Source organism: Symphalangus syndactylus, chromosome 3 (genome assembly GCF_028878055.3).
Source record: "Symphalangus syndactylus isolate Jambi chromosome 3, NHGRI_mSymSyn1-v2.1_pri, whole genome shotgun sequence".
Lineage (NCBI taxonomy): Eukaryota > Metazoa > Chordata > Mammalia > Primates > Hylobatidae > Symphalangus > Symphalangus syndactylus.
Window position 1 is genome coordinate 50,547,872 of NC_072425.2, and position 21,695 is coordinate 50,569,566.

General features: G+C 45.0%; 1 non-coding gene and 1 pseudogene across 1 annotated transcript; both read right to left on the bottom strand.

Annotated features, from left to right (window-relative positions):
• On the bottom strand, nucleotides 1–104 carry LOC129479987 (small nucleolar RNA U13). Its single transcript, XR_008656901.1, has one exon. It is a non-coding gene; the product is annotated as a small nucleolar RNA U13 (small nucleolar RNA).
• An 11,292-nt stretch (nucleotides 105–11,396) lies between these two features.
• LOC129479181 (protein ALEX-like) lies at nucleotides 11,397–13,505 on the bottom strand (annotated as a pseudogene).
• Between the last annotated feature and the right edge of the window lie 8,190 nt (nucleotides 13,506–21,695).

Here is a 21,695-nt window from a genome sequence, read left to right on the forward strand (position 1 = left end):
TGTTAGATGGGTAATGTGCTGATGTCATAACAAGGATTGATGGTGACACATCTTACATGTGTGTGTGAAAACCCAATCATCATGCTTATGAGATACAAAAGGATCAGGGAAAATCCTTAACCACTTTTCAAATGATTTTTCTGTCAAATTTTCTCCCTCTCTTCTAAAACTCTGATATTATTATTTTTTGAGACGGAGTCTCGCTCTGTTGCCCAGGCTGGAGTGCAGTGGTGCGATCTCAGTTCACTGCAACTTCTGCCTCCCGGGTTCAGGCAATTCTCCTGCCTCAGCCTCCTGAGTAGCTGGGATTACAGGTGCACCCAGCTAATTTTTGTATTTTTAGTAGAGACGGGGTTTCGCCTTGATCAGGCTGGTCTCGAACCCCTGACCTCATGATCCACCTGCCTCGGCCTCCCAAAGTGCTGGGATTACATGCGTGAGCCACTGTGCCTGGCCTAAAACTCTGACATTCTTAAACCCTCACACTGCATCCTCCATGTTTTTTTCCATCTCTTCTGTTGTGTTTGTCTTTTTGTCTCAATGTTTTTTAAATATTCATTCTGATCTTTCAGTTTATTATTTTATCAGCTGTTTCTAATATTCTATTAAAAACATCCATTTGGTTTAAATTTAAGTTCCTACATTTTTCAGTTGTACAATGTCTACACAGTTCTTTGTCATATCTGCTTTATTTTTAGAATTTCTAGTTATCTCACAAAATTTTCCTTTTTGATTTTTAACTCCTAGAACAGAGTAACCATTTATTTTAGAGTCAAAATCTGTTAATTCCAGTATCACAGCCCCTGTAAGTTTGTTTCTATTGTTAATTTTTTTGTTTGAGTTTTGCTTATGCTGTTCTATATGATTGTGTGCCTGCATATATAGTGTTTGCTAGACCACTGTATTGAGAATGTGTTTGTAGAAAAAGTGTGGAGCTTTTTCTACACTAGGATGATGTCATCTTTCTTCAGAGAGGATTTTTACTTGCTTCTGTCAGATTATTGGGTTACAGATGATCCAGAATCACCTTAATATCATTTCACAAATTGGAATTTTTCTGAGCTACCCATATGACACAAAACTGAGCTATAATCCATGTGAGAACTGGTTTACTTCTGGCTCATTCTTACCTCTAGGGTACAGGTTTTAGAGGCCAATCCAGAGTGTGGACTGGTACCCTCTTGCTCCAAAGTGCTATGAAAAGCACTTCTCAGCTTCTGAGCCACCTCTCAGTATACATAAATATCTCCATACAAAAAATCCCCAAAAGCTTGTCTCACCTCTCTGGATTTCTGCAATATCTCTTTTTCATCTTGACCAGATTTTTCACTACCTTTTTAGCTCTTAAATGCCTTCAAGTAGTTTTTAGAAACAATTTTGTCCCACTGTTTTAGTTGTCATTAGTCATAGGGTTGCATTAAATTACCAAGTTTCCAGAAGAGAAATTTAAATGTATTTATCGTGTTTCTGTTTAAGGAAAGAGAAGCATCAATAACCCAAATAAAAATTAAAGAATATAGTAATTGGATGCTTTCAGGGCCCACATTCCTGCAACCCCCACCCCCCACCTCACTTTGTTTCTTCAGAGTAGTCCCTGGTTCTGCACTCAGCAGTTTGGATACAAGTTGTTAGCAACTCTTCTGTCATCTCTCCCCAGTTCTATGTAATTCATTACTAGATTGAGGTCCTCAACTTTTTTCTGAAAAGTAATCCCAGCATATGCAGAAGTGCATGACTGGTATTAGCAATATGTGAGTGGTTAAACTTGATGGGAAATTGACCACATACAACCTCTTGTGCTCTAATGCTGTCTCTTTTATGTAATTTTTGATATAAAATAACAATTAAAAATTTGTATAGAGTGACATCAAGGAATATGGCATATCAGGAAGCATCAGGAATCTCTCTTTACACCCAGACAGCAATTACGCTAGTAGAAACTGTTAACTAACTATTGATGTAACTATTTTGTAACTCTGGAGGTCGTTTGAACACTTGCAACTTCCAGGGAAGGGCTTAGCTGCTAAATTCTGATTAATTTCAGTCATAGCTACCTATCTCTTCAACATCAGTACCATGGTAAGCAGCCATGGCCACATTCCTGGTGAGAGTTGCAGAAGCCAGGGTGGTCAATACAAATCTGATTCTCTAATAATTCTGTATTCTGAACTGCTGACTGCTGCTTCTGATCATGGAGAAGTGCAGACACAGAAAAGTGAAGCCATTGTTTCAACCCCCACCAACAGAAGCAGCATCCAGGGACAGTATCTGGAATGGTGTGAGAAGAGTCTTTTCTTCTTTTTTTTCCCTCCCTTTTTCTAATGTTGGGAGCCAGACGTGTAAAACTTAGAACGTTGAAAAGCAACTATATATATGAGAATATTTACAATGTCACCATACCACCCACGGAAAGACAAGGTATAGAAAAGTCTTTAAGCTTTTGCCTCAGGATGATCTCTAACACAGAGATACCCTACAACAATAAAAAATAGAAAGCAACCCTCGGGAAGGAGGAGAATCTGTTTTCCAGAATTACCACATTATATGATAAACAAATATCCAGTTTTCAACATCAACAACAAATCCCAAAGCATACAAAGAAACAAGAAAACATGGTTCATTCAAAGGAACAAATTAAATCTTCAGAAACTATTCCTAAAAAATCACAGGCATTGGACTTCTAGACAAACACTTTAAAACAAGGTTTTGTTTGTTTGTTTATTTTGAGACAGAGTCTTGCTCTGTCACCCAGGCTGCAGTGGAGTGGCATGATCTCGGCTCACTGCAACCTCCACCTCCTGAGTTCAAGCAATTCTGCTGCCTCAGCCTCCCAAGCAGCTGGGACTACAGGCACACACCACCATGCCCAACTAACTTTTGTATTTTTAGTAGAGATGGGGTTTCACCATATTGGCCAGGCTGGCCTTGAACTCCTGACCTCATGATCCACCTGCCTCAGCCTCCCAAAGTGCTGGGATTACAGGCGTGAGCCACTGGGCCTGGCCAAAACAATTGTCTTAAACATACTCGAAGATCTACAGAAAGAAATGCGCAAAACAGGAAAATGATGTATGAACAAAATGAGAACATCAATAAAAACACATAAAATATAAAAAAGGAACCAAAAATAAATTCTGGAACTAAAATGTACGATAACTGAAATGAAGATTTTACTAGATGGTTACAAAAAGAGATCTGAACAGGCAGAAGAAAAAATCAGTAAAATTGAAGATAGGACAATTGAAGTTATGAAGTGGGAAGAATGGAAAAAAAGAAATGAAGAAAAGTGAACAGAGCATAAGGGACTTTTGAGATACTACCAAGCAGACCAACATATGCATTATGGGAGTTCCAAAGGGAAAAAAAAAGCAAGAAAAGGGCAAAAAGAATTTGAAGAAATAAATAATGGGGGAAACTCCCCAAATTTGACAAGAAGATACGAATCTCCAAATTCAAGAGGCTCAACAAATTCCAAGAGGGTAAATTCAAAGAGACCCACATGAAGACCTCTTATAATTAAAATGTTGAAGACAAAGACAAAGAAAGAATCCTGAAAGTATTAGTGACTCATCACACAAAAGAGATCCTCAGCAAGATTACCAGCTAATTTCTCATGAGAAACTTTGGAGGCTAGGAGGCAGTGGGTTAACATATCCAAAGTGCTGAAAGAAAAAATAGTCTACCAAGAATTCTATATCCAGAAAAACTGCCCTTAAAGAATCAGGGAGAAATTAATACATTCCCAGATAAACAAGAGCTGAGGGAGTTCATTACCATAAGACTTTCCAAGGCCAGGCACGGTGGCTCACACCTGTAATACCAGCACTTTGGGAGGCCAAGGCAGGCAGATCACTTGGGGTCAGGAGTTCGAGACCAGCCTGGCCAACATGGCGAAACCCCGTCTCTGTTACAAATACAAAAATTAGCCAGGTGTGGTGGTGCATGCCTGTAATCCCAGCTGCTTGGGAGGTCGAGGCAGGAGAATTGCTTGAACATGGGAGGTGGAGGTTGCAGTGAGCTCAGATCATGCCACTGCACTCGAGCCTGGGTGACAGAGCAAGACTCCATCTCAAAAAAAAATAAAAAAATAAAAAATAAAAAATAATAAAAAAATAAAAAAAGACTTTCCATGCAAAATATGCTAAAGGGAATATTTCAAGTTGAAATAAAGTATTGATAGTAATTTGAAGGCATATAAAGAAAGAAAGGCCAGATGCAGTGGATCACACCTGTAATCCCAGCACTTTGGGAGGTCGAGGCAGGTAGATTACCTGAGGTCAGGAGTTCAAGACCAGCCGGCCAACATGCGGAAACCCTATCTCTACTAAAAATACAAAAATTAGCCAGGCATGGTGGCATACACCTGTAGTCCCAGCTATTCAGGAGGCTGAGGCAGGAGAATCACTTGAACCCGGGAGGCAGAGGTTGCAGTGAGCTGAGATTGTACCACTGTGCTCCAGCCTGAGTGACAGAGCAAGACTGTCTCAGGAAAAAAAAGAAAGAAAGATCAGAGGTAAAGATAAATATATGGAAAATCATAGAAGCTAGCATAATTGTAATTTTTTAACTCCTTTTTTCTATATGTTAAAAATAATACATATCGCTTCTCGGCCTTTTGGCTAAGATCAAGTGTAAAAATAATACATAAACATGAATCTATATTATTGGGCACCAATATATACAAATATAAGTTGTGACAGTGATAACATCAAAGGAATGGAGCTATATAGGAGCAGAGTGTTTGTATGATATAGAAGTTAAGTTGGCATCAATTCAAGAAGGGAATCAAAATGTTCCACTACAAACCAATTAGACACAAAAGAAGGCAGTAATGGAGGAAATGAAGGACAAAAAGGCTATAAGGCATAGAGAAAACAAATAGCAAAATGGAAAAACTAAGTTCTCCCTTATCAGTATGTACTTTAAATATAAATGGGTTAAACTCTTAAATAAAAAACAGCAGTTGGCAGAATGGATAAAAACAAACCCAAACCCCATGATCCAACTTTTGAGATGCAGCAAAAGCAGTGTTCAGAAGGTAATCCATAACTGAAAATGCGACTTTTAAAAAGAAGATGTTCAAAATCTATAACCTAACTTTACACCTTAATGAACTAGGAAAAGAACATACTAAGCCAAAGGCTAGCAAAACGAACAACATAATAAGGACTAGAGCTTAGATAAAATAGAGAGTAGAGAAACAGCAGAGAAACTCCAGTAAAACCAAAAGTTGGTTCTTTGAAAAGATCAACAAATTGACTAAACTTTACTTCAACTGATAAAGAAAAAAAGAGATACGTAAATAACTAAAATCAGAAACGAAAGTGGAGACATTACTCTCAACCGTACACTGATAAAGAGGATTGTAAGAGAATACAATGAACAACTGTATGCCAACAAATTAGACAACCTAGAAGTAATGGACACATTCCTTAAAACACGTGAATCATGTAAACTGACTCAAGAAGAAACAAATTTTGCATAGCTTTGTAACAAGTAAGAATATTGAATTGGTAATGAAAAACCTCCCAACAAAGAAAAGTCCTGGACCAGAAAATTGTACTGGAGAATTCTACCAAATATTTAAAGAAGAATTCACATCAATCCTTCTCAAACTGTTCCACAAAACTGAAGCAGAGAGAATAGTCCTAACTCACTCTACAAGGCTACATTACTCTGATGCCAATGTCAGATAAAGACATCACGAGAGAAAATTATAGCCCAATATTTCTCATAAATATAGGTTAAAAAATCCTCAATAAAATATTAGCAAACTGAATCCAACAGCATATGAAAATAATTATTTCGGCTGCACGCGGCTCACACCTGTAACCCTAGCACTTTGGGAGGACGAGGCAGGTGGATTGCCTGAGCTCAGGAGTTCCAGACCAGCCTGGGCAACACAGTAAAACCTTATCTCTACTAAAATACAAAAAAATTTAGCTGAGCGTGGCAGCGTGCACCAGTAATCCCAGCTACTTGGGAGACTGAGGCAGGAGAATCCCTTGAACCCGGGAGGCAGAAGTTGCAGTGAGCCAAGATCGCACCACTGCACTCCAGCCTGGGAGACAGAGCAAGACTGTCACAAAAAAAAAAAAGAAAGAAAAAAGAAAAATAATTATTTATGATATCCAAATGTGATTTATCTCAGGAAAGCAAAAGTGGCACAACATATGAAAAATCAATGTAATAGATCACATAATCAGAATGGAGAAAAAAACACGATCATCTCAATTGATGCAGAAAAGGCATTTGACAAAATCCATACTCTTTCATGATAAAAACTCAGAAAATTAGGATTAGAGGGGAAATGTCTCCACATAATAAAGGTATTTGTGAAAAGTCCACAGCTAACATCATAATGGTGAAAAATTGAAAGTTTCCCCTTGAGATAAGGAACAGGAAAGAATGCTTGCTTTCAGTCATGCTATTCAACACAATACTGTAATTTCTAGCCAGAGCTATTAGATGAGACAAAAAAAAAAAGGTGTGTGTAGGGGGGCTTTCAAATTGAAAGGAAGAGGTAAAATCATCTCTATTCACAGGAATCCCAAAAATCCACATGAAAGCTACTACATACAGCTAATAAACAAATTCAGCAAAGTTGCAGTGTACAAATCAATATACAAAAATTAGTTGTTTTTATATGCCAGCAACAAACAATCCAAAAAGAAAACTTAAAAAGCAATTCTATTTACAGTAATATCTAAAATAATTAAATAGTGAGGAATAAATCTAACCAAGAAGTCAAAAGACTAGTACACTGAAAACTATACAACACTGCTGAAAGAAATTAAAAATGACCTAACCTAAATACATGGACAGACATCCTGTGTTTATGGACAGGAAGACTTAACATTATACTGATCCTCAAATTCATATGGAATTACAAAGGGCTCTGAATTGCTAAAACTACCTTTAAAAAGAATAAAGTTGGAGGACTCACACTTCTTAACTTTGAAACTTACTACAAAGCTACATTAATTAAAACATTATGGTGCTAGCATAAAGCCAGACATATAGACTATTGCAATAGAATAGAGTTCAGAAATTAACCCTCACATATATATGATTGATTAATTTGCAACAATGATGCCAAGACCATTCAATGGGGAAAGGACATTTTTTCACCAAATGGTACTGGGAAAACAATATCCACATGCAAAAGAATGAAGTTGGATCCTTATCTTAGACAATATAAAAAATTAACTCAAAATGCATCAAAGATCTATATGTAAGAGCTAAAACTATAAAACTTTTAGAAGAAAATTTTGGAGAAAATCTTCACACAATTGAATTTGGCAACAGTTTCATGGATTTGACACCAAAACCACCAGCAACAAAAGAATAAAAACGCTGTGTGCGGTGGCTCACACCTGTATTCCCAGCACTTTGGGAGGCCAAAGTGGGTGGATCACTTGAGGCCAGGAGTTTGAGACCAGCCTGGCCAACATGGTGAAACCCTGTCTCTACTAAAAATACAAAAATTAGTTGGGCGTGGTGGCGCATGCCTGTAGTCTAGCTATTCAGGAAGCTGAGGCAGGAGAATTGCTTGAACTCAGGAGGCGGAGGTTGCAGTGAGCCAAGATCGCACCACTGCACTCCAGCCTGGGCAACAGAGCGAGACTCTGTCTCAAAAAAAAAGAAAAAAGTAGGTAACTTGGGTTTCATCAAAATTTAAAAGTTTTCTGCATCAAAGGATACTATCAAGTAAAGGCAAGCTTTAGAGTGGGAGAAAATATTTGCAAGTCACATACCTGATAAAGAACTAGTAATCAGAATATACGAAGAACTCTTGGCTGGGTGTGGTGGCTCCCAGTGTATCCAGAGTTGGTTCCTTCCGGTGGGTTCATGGTCTGGCCAACTTCAAGAATGCAGCTGCAGACCTTTGCAGTGAGTGTTACAGCTCTTAAAGATGGCACGGACCCAAAGAGTGAGCAGCAGCAAGATTTACTGTGAAGAGCAAAAGAACAAAGCTTCCACAGCATGGAAGGGGACCCCTGCCAGTTGTCACTGCTGGCTGGGTGGCTAGCTTTTATCCCCTTATTTGTCCCCTCCCATTTTCCATTTCTGTCCCATCAGAATGCCTTTTTTTAAATCCTCTCTGCGATTGGCTACTTTTAGGATTCTGCTGATTGGTGTGTTTTACAGAGCGCTGATTGGTGCATTTCACAGAGTGCTGATTGGTGCATTTCACAATCCTCTTGCTAGGTACAGTGCACTGATTGGTGCATTTTTACAGAGTGCTGATTGGTGCATTTTACAATCCCCTTGCTAGCTACAGAGTACTGACTGGTGCATTTTACAATCCCCTTGCTAGCTACAGAGTACTGACTGGTGCATTTTACAGCCCTAGCTACAGAGTGCTGATTGGTACATTTTTACAATCCTCTTGTAAGACAGAAAAGTTCTCCAAGTCCCCACTCGACCCAGGAAGTCCAGCTGGGTTCACCTCTCACCAGCATTTTGGGAGGCCCAGGTGGGTAGATGGCTTGAGCCCAGGAGACCGAGACCAGCCTGGGCAATATGGCAAAATCTGTCTCTACACAAAATACAAATATTACCCAGATATGGTGGCATGTGCCTGTAGTCCCAGCTACTTGGGAGGCTGAGGTGGGAGGATAGCTTAAGTCCAGAAGTGGAGGTTGCAGTGAGCTGAGATCATGCCACTGCACTCCAGCCAGAGTGACAGAGTGAGACCTTGTCTAAAAAATAAATAAAAATACCCCCTACAACAGGAAAACAATCCAATTTTTAAAAATGGGCAAATGATGTGAATAGACACTTCTCCAGAAATAGTACACAAATAGCCAATGAGCACATGGAAGGCTGTTTAATATCATTTGCCATTAGGGAAGTGCAAATCAAATGACAGTGAAATACCACTTCACATCTGCTAGAATGGCTATAATTTTTTCAGAAACAGAAAATAATAAATGTTAGGCCAGGCGCGGTGGCTCACGCCTGTAATCCCAGCACTTTGGGAGGCCGAGGCGGGCGGATCACGAGGTCAGGAGATCGAGACCATCCTGGCTAACACGGTGAAACCCCGTCTCTACTAAAAATACAAAAAATTAGCCGGGCGAGGTGGCGGGCGCCTGTAGTCCCAGCTACTCGGGAGGCTGAGGCAGGAGAATGGCGCGAACCCCGGGGGGCGGAGCCTGCGGTGAGCCGAGATCGTGCCACTGCACTCCAGCCTGGGTGAGAGCAAGACTCTGTCTCAAAAAAAAAAAAAAAAAAAAAATTAATAAATGTTGACAAGTATGTGGAGAAGTTGGGATCCTTTTGTATTGCTGGTGGGGATGCAAAATAGTGCAGCTGCTGTGGAATACAATTTATCAGTCAGTTCCTCAAATGATAAATACAGAAATCCAGCAATTCTACTCTTAGGTATATATCCAAAATAATTGAAAGCAGGGACTTAAAAAGATATTTGTACACCACTTTTCACAGTAGCGTTATTCACAATAGCCAAAAGGTGAAAACAACCCAAGTGTCCATCAACTGTTGAATGAATAAACAAAATGTGCTATATACATATAATGGAATATTATTCAACCATTAAAAGAAATGAATTTTTATATATGTTACAATATGGTTGACTTTCAAAAACATTATGCTTAGTGAAATAAGCCAGATACAGAAGGACAAATATTGTATGAATTCACTTGTATCAGATAGAATAGGCACATTTATAGAGACAAAAAGTAAGATAGAGATTGCTAGAGGACGAGGGGAAAGAGGTAAGGAGGAATTTTTGTTTAATGCATTCAGAGTTCATGTTGGGGTCGACAAAATTTTGAGTATATATAGTGATGATGGTTAACAACACTGTGAATGCTTTTAATGCAACTAAATTATACACTTACAAATGGTTAAAAAGATATTATGTATATTTTACCACAATAAAATTTTTTAAAAATTCAGTATAATCTTGGCCAAAGAATAAAGGGATCTCTAATTTCAACTGGTTCTACAAAACTACCTCAGGGGCGTATACTGTTGTCAGCTTCAATTTGTTTCTTTCCAGAACGGTTTAACAACTACATATCATGTTACAATGCATATTATTGAACATGCCTCATTTCATACATTGGCAAATGTTTTTTTTTTTTCTGTTTAAATTACAAACGCTGATGCTGTTATAAAAAATAGTGGCATGGCACTTTTTATTTTCTTTAATCAGAAAAATAAGCCCTGCGTTTCTGGGATGGAGGCCCCAGGTGAGCACCGGAGGAAGGGGCCTGGGTGGGTGGGGAGCGAGGGGGCCCGGAGGCCAAAGCAGATGGTGCACCAGAGGCTGGTCAGGACCTGGGAGGGCCTACAGGGCTGGGGTCCTCATGAGCAAGTGCGGGGGTGCTGGAGGTCAGCAGCTGCCTGGCCTGGGAGCCAGGGACACCCATCCCCTTCCTGACACCTGAGGCGGCCCAGCTGGGCCTGCAGGACCAGGGCCTCCTGTCACTCGGCGCAGGGGTCCAGGTGGTCAACGCTGCTCTCTGGAGGACCACTGGCTAGAGCCTGCCCAGCTCCCCTGAGGTCTGGAGACAGTCAGAGCCCCCCTAAACACCCCCTCCCTTTTGGGCGAGTGGCGTGCCTCCGACTCCAGAAGACTCGAGTGGGGCTGCCTGAAGACCAGGTCCTGAGGGGGTGGCAACCCCTGACCACAGGTGGGGGCCATGGAAGGGGCAGGGGTGGGCCCAGGGGTAGCCTTGTATTGTGAGGTGTGCCCAACTGCATGTAGGTCAACAGCCAGATGGGACATTGCAGGGGACTGTGGGGAAGCCGAGAGAAGGTGCTGCCCACCCTGTGGGGTCCCCCTCGCCTGGAGACCCTACGGTCAACCCTTCAGTGCATGCCCATGGGGGTGGTGGAGGCAGAGTCCTGAGAGGTGGGGGTGGGAGCCTCCGGGTCCCCTGCAGGTCCTGACCCACCAGATGGGCCCGTGTGCCCCCTGTAGCTTGGGGGCCCTGGAGGTGGACACCAGCACCTCCTGACTAACAGGGGGAGGGCCTGGACTGAAACCCATACCTTCACCATTCGCCACTGGGCCATTCTGCAGGAACTGCAGCACCCCACAGATCCTTCGTGCCCAGCACGCCACTCACTCTCACACCCTCTCTCGCACGCACACACACACAGCACGCGCACACCAGGCTCACGCGCTCTGCACAGGTGGCACGCCGGGGGCAAGCGTGCACGTAGACTCAGAGATGCAAGGACAGTATTGGCAATTCAGAGGCACAGAAAGACGCTGAGGGGCCCCCAGCAAGGTCTCCGCCCTCAGGGGCTGTGTTCCCCTCCCAGGGCACGCACACCACAGGGAGCAACGCGGGTGGGGGCACTGTGACGCCAGTGGGGGGAGAGGGAGCATGGCAGGGCCGCAGGCAGACGCAGGTTCATTTCTCCTCCTGGTGTAGTGGGCCTCAGCCTGATCACGGCACTGTAGGGGCTCCCTCCTCTGGCCGAGCCTCAATTTCCAAAGACAAACAGCCCAGCCCTGTCTAGACAAGGCCTCAGGCTAGTCCGGCAAAACATCTCCAGCCCAGAGGGCAAGGCGGCCTTGGCCCTCGGGGCCCTGCCAGGGTGCAGATCACACTGGAGTGGGCTGGAAAACCTATATGGGGAGGTGCCTGCAGGCATCAGGCTCCAGGGCTCACAGATGGGGCCTCACGGGCCATCCCGGGGGCACAGGATCGGGTCCACCGTGACCTCAGGGGCCGGCAGGGATGGCCCAGGGCCAGGAGCGAGAGCCGGGGCTGACAGGCCGGCACCAGATCCAACAGGGACCACCGCGGCTGGAACAGGAGCCCCAGGAGAGGCCGGCAGGGTGGGCCCGGCTGCCCCAGGAGCGAAGGGCGATCGGGAATGGGGAGCAACGGCTGGGGTTTGCAGGGCTTGTTGGGGCCCATGAGCGGCCGCAGGGGCTGGCAGGGCTGCTCTGGGCCCATGAGCGGCCGCTTGGGTGGGCAGGGCTGCTTCGGGCCCACGAGCGGCTGCTTCTGCTGCCTCGGCCGTCCCGGGCCCAGGAGTGAAGGCATGAGTGGGCCGGGCTGCTCTGGGGCTTCCACTAATGGCTGGGGCTGCCTGGGCGCCGCAGCGACCGCCGGGGGGCGGCTGGGCTGGCCCAGCAGGGACCTTCGGGGCTGGCCGTACTGACACGGGGCTAGGAAGGCCCGCCGCAGGCAGCAGTACTGTCCTGGGAGGAAGCTGGCGGGCCGTCGGCGTGGTCGGAGGGTGAGGAGTGGCCACGGGGGCTGGTACCGCTGGCACTGGGCTAGCAGCCACCACAGGGGCCGGCTGCACTGTCCTGAGGATGCCCTACTGGGCTGGCCACAGTGACACGGGCTGGCCCATGGCCGCAGGGGCCGGCAGCGGTGCCACAGGGTCAGCAGGGACCACAGGCGCCTGCAGCGGTGCCTTGGGGCCAGGAGGAACCGCAGGCGCCGGCAGTAGAGGCAGGGGACCAGTAGGGACCGTGGGGCCAGGAGGGATCGCAGGCGCCGGCAGTGGTGACACTGGGTCAGCAGGGACCGCAGGCGCCTGCAGCACTGCCTGGGGCCTGGAAGTGCCCAATGCGGCCGGCAGGGCTGGGCCGGGCGTGACCGCTGGGGCTGGCAGAGCTGATCTGGGGATGGAAGGAGCCGCTGGGGCCGGCAGGGCTGACCCGGGCCCAGAAGTGACCACCGGGGCTGGCAGGGCTGTTTCAGGCCCAGAAGTGACCGCTGGGGCCAGCTGCGCTGACCCAGGAGTGGTCGCTGGGAGGGCTGGCAGGGCTGCCCGGGGTCCGGGAGTGCCGACGGGGCTGGGAGGGATCCCTGGGGCTGGCTGGGCTGGAGCTGTTGCTGGCGCGGGGCCGGGCCGTTCTGGTCCCAGTGGCTGGCTCCCCTTCTGGGGAGCACACCTGCTTGGAGGGCTGCAGTGGGACCTTCCTCGCCCCATCGCAGGCGGGCTGGAGGTCCTGCCGGGGGCTGCCTGCTTCGAGGGGCCGCCTGTTCTCACTGGGCTCCACAGGGCGGCAGGTTTCCAACTCCCGGGGCTTCTTGATGAGACGACGCTCCCACTTCTCCTTCCGCTCATGTGGCTTCAGGGCCATATCCTTCTCCAGGGCCTCCAGGGTGCTGAAGCTGGCGATGGCGAAGCCGTCGATGACCTCCTCCTCCTGCGAGCTGGACTCGCGGCGGCGGCGGCGGCGGCGCGCCGCGGAGGCCCGCGTTCTACTTGCCGGGGCTGGGCTCGGGCTCGTAGCCCGACGACGGGCTCTGGGCGTGGGCGTCGCGGGCGGCCTCCCGGCGCCGGCCACGGTCACGCTGCGCGCACGCGAGCGCCGGCTCGGGCGGACCTTGGCCTCCATGGCGGCGCGTGCGCCCCGTCGGGCCGGTGACCTTGACGCCCCGCGCCTGGCTCGCAGCAGGCGGGCTCCCTAGGCCACGCGGCGCCGCCGGGTTGAGTGTGCGCCGCGCGGGCTCGGGCCCTGGGCGGCGGCGGGCGGCGGGCCGGGCCGGGCATGCCGGGCGCGGGGGGCCGCTCAGCCCCGGGCCGGCGCGGCCTGGAACCCCCGGCGCGGGCGGTTGGGCGTATCGGCGGGGGCGGGCCCGGCGCTCAGCGGCCCTCGGCCGTCCCCCAAGGGGCGCGCCCCATGCGCGCAGCGCGGCTATCGGGCCGAGCGGCCGGGCCGGGCGGGGCCGGGCGGGGCCGGGCGGGGCAGGCGGCCGGGCTCCTGGGCGCCGGGCTCCTGGGCACCGGGCTCGTGGCAAATGTTCTTTAAACTACATTTAAAAAGTGAAATTTCTGAGTCATGTGGTATTTACATATAATTTTAAGATATTTTGCAAAACAGCTTTCCAAAATGGGTATGTCAATTTACATGACCACATACTTCACAATTTACATTCCCAATACATGCTAGCCAACAGAAATATTATTCAACTTCTGTAAACTTTGCTAATATGATAGATAAAAACGTCTATCTAACTATTCCCTAACTTTTCATTTTCCTAATTATTTCACCATTCCTTTTGTGAATTGCCTCTTTATAAATCTGCCCATTTTTCTTTAAAGATGTGTGTCAGTTGAGTCCTCTGGGAAGCAGATGCCGAGATCGAGGAGTAGAAAAGCAATTATTAAGGAGTAACAATTACGAAAGGAAAGAGGAGGAGGCAGGATTGGGCAAGGGGAAGCCATGAGAATGTGCTCTTATAGCCTATGGTAAAATAGCCTAATTGATGTCTTAGACCTTCGGTGGATGTCTGTAATGGTGGGTAGTACTGAACCTTATATACACTATGGTTTTTCCTACACACAAATACCTATGATATAGTTTAACTTATAAATTAGGCACAGTAATTAATTAACAGCAATAACTATTAATAAAATAGAACAATTATAATAATATAGTGTGATAAAAGTTATGTGAATGTGGTCTCTGTCTCTCAAAATATCTTATTGTACTATATTCACCTATTTTCAGACTTCAATTGACCACTAGTAACTGGAATTGCAGAAAGCAAGAACAAGAGACTTGAATCAGACAATGGGGGACTGCTATATCAGACAAAGGATTTGTATCTGGAATATATAAAGATCACTTATACCTAAATACTAAGAAGACAAAGAGCCCAATTTAAAAATGGACAGAATATTTGAACAGGTATTTCACCAAAGAGTGTATACAAATAGTGAATAAGCACAAGAATGATGGACAGTATCATTAGTCATCAGTCAAGTGTAAATTTAAACTACAATGCAATACCACTACACACCCACTAGAATAGCTAAAATTCAAAACACCGACTACACCAAGCGTTAGTGAGGGTGTGAAGCAACTGGAAACCTAATTGTGAGTGGTGATGGAAAATGGTACAGTTACTTTGGAAAACAGTATGGCAGTTTCTTTTCTTTTTTTTTTTTTATACTTTAAGTTCTAGGGTACATGTGCAGGTTTGTAACATATGTATACATGGGCCATGTTGGTGTGCTGCACCCAATAACTCATCATTTACATTAGGTATATCTCCTAATGCTATCCCTCCCCACCTTCACCGCACAACAGGCCCCAGTGTATGATGTTCCCCATCCTGTGTCCAAGTGTTCTCATTGTTCAATTCCCACTTATGAGTGAGAACATGCAGTGTTTCGTTTTCTGTCCTTTAGACAGTTTGCTCAGAATGATGGTTTCCAGCTTCATCCATGTCCCTACAAAGACATGAACTCATCCTTTTTTATGGCTGCATAGTGTTCCATGGTGTATATGTGCCACATTTTGTTAATCCAGTCTATCATCGATGGACATTTGAGTTGGTTCCGGGTCTTTGCTATTGTGAATAGTGCCACAATAAACATATGTGTGCATGTGTCTTTATAGCAGCATGATTTATAATCCTTTGGGTGTATACCCAGTAATGGGATGGCTGGGTCAAATGGTATTTCTAGTTCTAGATCCTTGAGGAATCACCACACTGTCTTCCACAATGGTCGAACTAGTTTACAGTCCCACCAACAGTGTAAAAGTGTTCCTATTTCTCCACATCCTCTCCAGCACCTGTTGTTTCCTGACTTTTTAATAATGGCCATTCTAACTGGTGTGAGATGGTATCTCATTGTGGTTTTGATTTACATTTCTCTGATGGCCAGTGACGATGAGCGTTTTTTCATGTGTCTTTTGGCTGCATAAATGTCTTCTTTTGAGAAATGTCTGTTCATATCCTTTGCCCACTTTTTGATGGGGTTGTTTGATTTTTTCTTGTAAATTTGTTTAAGTTCTTAGTAGATTCTGGATATTAGCCCTTTGTCAGATGGGTAGATTGCAAAAATTTTCTCCCATTCTGTAGCTTGCCTGTTCACTCTGATGGTAGTTTCTTTTGCTGTGCAGAAGCTCTTTAGTTTGATTAGATCCCATTTGTCAATTTTGGCTTTTGTTGCCATTGCTTTTGGTGTTTTAGACATGAAGTCGTTGCCCATGCCTATGGCCTGAATGGTATTGCCTAGGTTTTCTTCTAGGGCTTTTATGGTTTTAGGTCTAACATGTAAGTCTTTAATCCATCTTGAATTAATTTTTGTATAAGGTGTAAAGAAGGGATCCGGTTTCAGCTTTCTACATATGGCTAGCCAGTTTTCCCAGCACCATTTATTAAATAGGGAATCCTTTCCCCATTTCTTGTTTTTGTCAGGTTTGTCAAAGATCAGATGGTTGTAGATGTGTGGTATTATTTCTGAGGGCTCTGTTCTGTTCCATTGGTCTATATCTCTGTTTTGGTACCATGCTGTTTTGGTTACTATAGCCTTGTAGTATAGTTTGAAGTCAGGTAGCGTGATGCCTCCAGCTTTGTTCTTTTGGCTTAGGATTGTCTTGGCAATGCGGACTCTTTTTTGGTTCCATATGAACTTTGAAGTAGCTTTTTCCAATTCTGTGAAGAAAGTCATTGGTAGCTTGATGGGGATGGCATTGATCTATAAATTACCTTGGGCAGTACGGCCATTTTCATGATATTGATTCTTCCTATCCATGAGCATGGAATGTTCTTCCATTTGTTTGTATCCTCTTTTATTTTGTTGAGCAGTGGTTTGTAGTTCTCCTTGAAGAGGTCCTTCACATCCCTTGTAAGTTGGATTCCTAGGTATTTTATTCTCTTTGAAGCAATTATGAATGGGAGTTCACTCATGATTTGGCTCTCTTAGTCTGTTGTTGGTGTATAGGAATGCTTGTGATTTTTGCACATTGATTTTGTATCCTGAGACCTTGCTGAAGTTGCTTATCAGCTTAAGGAGATTTTGGGCTGAGACGATGGGGTTTTCTAACTATACAATCATGTCATCTGCAAACAGGGACAATTTGACTTCCTCTTTTCCTAATTGAGTACCCTTTATTTCTTTCTCCTGCCTGATTGCCCTGGCCAGAACTTCCAACACTATGTTGAATAGGAGTGGTGAGAGAGGGCATCCCTGTCTTGTGCCCGTTTTCAAAGGGAATGCTTCCAATTTTTGCCCATTCAGTATGATATTGGCTGTGGGTTTGTCATAGATAGCTCTTATTATTTTGAGATACATCCCATCAATACCTAATTGAGAGTTTTTAGCGTGAAGGGCTGTTGAATTTTGTTGAAGGCCTTTTCAGCATCTGTTGAGATAATCATGTGGTTTTTGTCTTTGGTTCTGTTTATATGCTGGATTATGTCTATTGATTTTCATATGTTGAACCAGCCTTGCATCCCAGGGATGAAGCCCACTTGATCATGGTGGATAAGCTTTTTGATGTGCTGCTGGATTTGGTTTGCCAGTATTTTATTTATGATTATTGCATCAAAGTTCATCAGGGATATCGGTCTAAAATTCTTTTTTTGTTGTGTCTCTGCCAGGCTTTGGTATCAGGATGATGCTGGCCTCATAAAATGAGTTAGGGAGGATTCCCTCTTTTTCTATTGATTGGAATAGTTTCAGAAGGAATGGTACAAGCTCCTCCTTGTACCTCTGGTAGAATTCGGCTGTGAATCCATCTGGTCCTGGACTTTTTTTTGGTTGGTAGTCTATTAATTATTGCCTCAATTTCAGAGCCTGTTACTGGTCTATTCAGGGGTTCAACTTCTTCCTGGTTTTGTCTCGGGAGGGTGTATGTGTCCAGGAATTTATCCATTTCTTCTAGATTTTCTAGTTTATTTGTGTAGAGGTGTTTGTAGTATTCTAGGATGGTAGTTTGTGTTTCTGTGGGATCGGTGGTGATTTCCCCTGTATCATTTTATATTGCATCTATTTGATTCTTCTCTCTTTTCTTTTTTATTAGTCTTGCTAGCAGTCTATCAATTTTGTTGATCTTTTCAAAAAACCAGCTCCTGGATTCATTGATTTTTTGAAGGGTTTTTTGTGTCTCTATCTCCTTCAGTTCTGCTCTGATCTTAGTTATTTCTTGCCTTCTGCTAGCTTTTGAATGTGTTTGCCTTTGCTTCTCTAGTTCTTTTAATTGTGATGTTAGGGTGTCAATTTTTTATCCTTCCTGTTTTCTCTTGTGGGCATTTAGTGCTATAAATTTCCCTCTACACACTGCTTTAAATGTGTCCCAGAGATTCTGGTATGTTGTGTCTTTGTTCTCATTGGTTTCAAAGAACATCTTTATTTCTGCCTTCATTTTGTTATGTACCCAGTAGTCATTCAGGAGCAGGTTGTTCAGTTTCCATGTAGTTGAGCAGTCTTAAGTGAGTTTCTTAATCCTGAGTTCTAGTTTGATTGCACTGTGGTCTGAGAGACAGTTTGTTATAATTTCTGTTCTTTTACATTTGCTGAGGAGTGCTTCCAATTATGTGGTCAATTTTGGAATAAGTGTGATGTGGTGCTGAGAAAAGTGTATATTCTCTTGACTTGGGGTGGAGAATTCTGTAGATGTCTATTAGGTCTGCTTGGTGCACAGCTAAGTTCATTTCCTGGATATCTTTGTTAACTTTCTGTCTCGTTGATCTGTGTAATGTTGATAGTGGGGTGTTAAAGTCTCCCATTATTATTGTGTGGGAGTCTAAGTCTCTTTGTAGGTCTCTAAGGACTTGCTTTATGAATCTGGGTGCTCCTGTATTGGGTGCATATATATTTAGGATAGTTAGCTCTTCTTGTTGAATTGATCCCTTTACCGTTGTGTAATGGCCTTCTTTGTCTCTTTAGATCTTTATTGGTTTAAAGTCTGTTTAATCAGAGACTGGGATTGCAACCCCTGCTTTTTTTTTTGTTTTCCGTTTGGTAGACCTTCCTCCATCCCTTTATTTTGAGCCTATGTGTGTCTCCACACGTGAGATGGGTCTCCTGAATACAGCACACTGATGGGTCTTTACTCTTTATCCAATTTGCCAGTCTGTGTCTTTTTTTTTTTTTTGAGACGGAGTCTTTCTCTGTCCCCCAGGCTGGAGTGCGGTGGCGCGATCTCGGCTCACCGCAACCTCCACCTCCTGGGTTCACGCCATTCTCCTGCCTCAGCCTCCCGAGTAGCTGGGACCACAGGCGCCCGCCAACACGCCCGGCTAATTTTTTTTTGTATTTTTTAGTAGAGACGGGGTTTCACCGTGTTAGCCAGGATGGTCTCGATCTCCTGACCTCGTGATCCACCCGCCTCGGCCTCCCAAAGTGCTGGGATTACAGGCTTGAGCCACCGCGCCCGGCCTTCAGTCTGTGTCTTTTAATTGGAGCATTTAGCCCATTTCCATTTAAGGTTAATATTGTTATGTGTGAATTTGATCCTGTCATTATGATATTAGCTGGTTATTTTGCTCGTTAATTGATGCCGTTTCTTCCTAGCATCGATGGTCTTTACAATTTGGCATGTTTTTGCAGTGGCTGGTACCGGTTGTTCCTTTTCATGTTTAGTGCTTCCTTCAGGAGCTCTTGTAAGGCAGGCCTGGTGGTGACAAAATCTCTCAGCATTTGCTTGTCTGTAAAGGATTTTATTTCTCCTTCACTTATGAAGCTTAGTTTGGCTGGATATGAAATTCTGGGTTGAAAATTATTCTCTTTAAGAATGTTGAATATTGGCCCCCACTCTCTTCTGGCTTGTAGAGTTTCTGCCTAGAGATCTGCTGTTAGTCTGATGGGCTTCCCTTTGTGCGTAACCCAACTTTTCTCTCTGGCTGCCCTTAACATTTTTTCCTTCATTTCAACTTTGGTGAATCTGACAATTATGTGTCTTGGAGTTGCTCTTCTTGAGGAGTATCTTTGTGGAGTTCTCTGTATTTCCTGAATTTGAATGTTGGCCTACCTTGCTAGGTTGGGGAAGTTCTCCTGGATAATATCCTGCAGAGTGTTTTCCAACTTGGTTCCATTCTCCCTGTCACTTTCAGATAGACCAATCAGACATAGATTTGGTCTTTTCACATAGTCCCATATTTCTTGGAAGCTTTGTTCATTTCTTTTTACTCTTTTTTCTCTAAACTTCTCTTCTCGCTTCATTTCATTCATTTGATCTTCATTCACTGATACCCTTTCTTCCAGTTGATCGAATTGGCTACTGAAGCTTGTGCATGCGTCACATAGTTCTCGTGCCATGGTTTTTAGCTCCATCAGGTCATTTAAGGTCTTCTCTACACTGTTTATTCTAGTTAGCCATTCATCTAATCTTTTTTCAAGGTTTTTAGCTTCTTTGCAATGGGTTCGAACATCCTCCTTTAGCTCAGAGAAGTTTGTTATTACTGATCGTCTGAAGCCTTCTTCTCTCAACCCGTCAAAGTCATTCTCTATCCAGCTTTGCTCCACTGCTGGCGAGGAACTGCGTTCCTTTGGAGGAGAGGAGGTGCTCTAATTTTTAGAATTTTCAGCTTTTCTGCTTTGGTTTCTCCCCATCTTTGTGGTTTTATCTACCTTTGGTCTTTGATGATAGTGACATACAGATGGGGTTTTGGTGTGTATCTCCTTTCCGTTTGTTAGTTTTCCTTCTAACCGTCAGGGCCCTCAGCTGCAGGTCTGTTGGAGTTTGCTGGAGGTTCACTCCAGACCCTGTTTGCCTTGGCATCACCAGCGGAGGCTGCAGAACAGCAAATACTGCAGAACGGCAAATGTTGCTGTCTGATCGTTCCTCTAGAAGCTTCATCTCAGAGGGGCACCTGACTGTATGAGGTGTCAGTCAGCCCCTACTGGGAGGTGCCTCCCAGTTAGGCTACTCGGGGGTCAGGGACCCACTTGAGGAGGCAGTCTGTCCATTCTCAGATCTCAAACTCCATGCTGGGAGAACCACTACTCTCTTCAAAGCTGTCAGACAGGGACTTTTAAGTCTGCAGAAGTTTCTGCTGCCTTTTGTTCAGCTATGCCCTGCCCCCAGAGGTGGAGTCTACAGAGGCAGGCAGGCCTCCTTGAGCTTCAGTGGGCTGCACCCGGTTTGAGCTTCCCGGCAGCTTTGTTTACCTACTGAAGCCTCAGCAGTGGCAGGTGCCCTTCCCCAAGCCTCTCTGCTGCTTTGCAGTTTGATCTCAGACTGCTGTGCTAGCAGTGAGCGAGGCTCTGTGGGCGTGGGACCCTCCAAGCCAGGCGTGGGATATAATCTCCTGGTGTGCCGTTTTCTAAGACCCTTAGAAAAGCACAGTATTAGGGTGGGAGTGTCCCAGTTTTTCCGGGTGCTGTCTGTCACAGCTTCCCTTGGCTAGGAAAGGGAATTCCCCGACCCCTTGTGCTTCCTGGGTGAGGCGATGCCTCGCCCTGCTTCGGCTCATACTCCGTGGGCTGCATGCACTGTCCCGCACCCACTGTCCAAAAAGCCCCAGTGAGATGAACCCAGTACCTCAGTTGGAAATGCAGAAATCACCCATCTTCTGCATCGCTCACACTGGGAGCTGTAGACTGGAGCTCTTCCTATTTGGCCATCTTGGAACCTCCAGCAGTTTCTTACAAAGCTAAACATTCACTTCTCATTTGACCCAGAAATTCCACTTCTAGGTATTTACTCAGGAGAAAGGAAACTTTAAAGACAAATGTTCAGCCTGGTGTGGTGGCTCACGCCTTTAATCCCAGTACTTTGGGAGGCTGAGGTGGGCAGATCACCTGAGGTCAGGAGTTCGAGACCAGCCTGACCAACATGGTGAAACCCCGTCTGTACTAAAAATGCAAAAATTAGCTAGGCATGGTGGTGCATGCCTGTAATCCCAGCTACCAGGGAGGCTGAGGCAGGAGAATCACCTGAACCCAGGAGGCAGAGGTTGCAGTAAGCCAAGATCACACCATTGCACTCCAGGCTGGGTAAC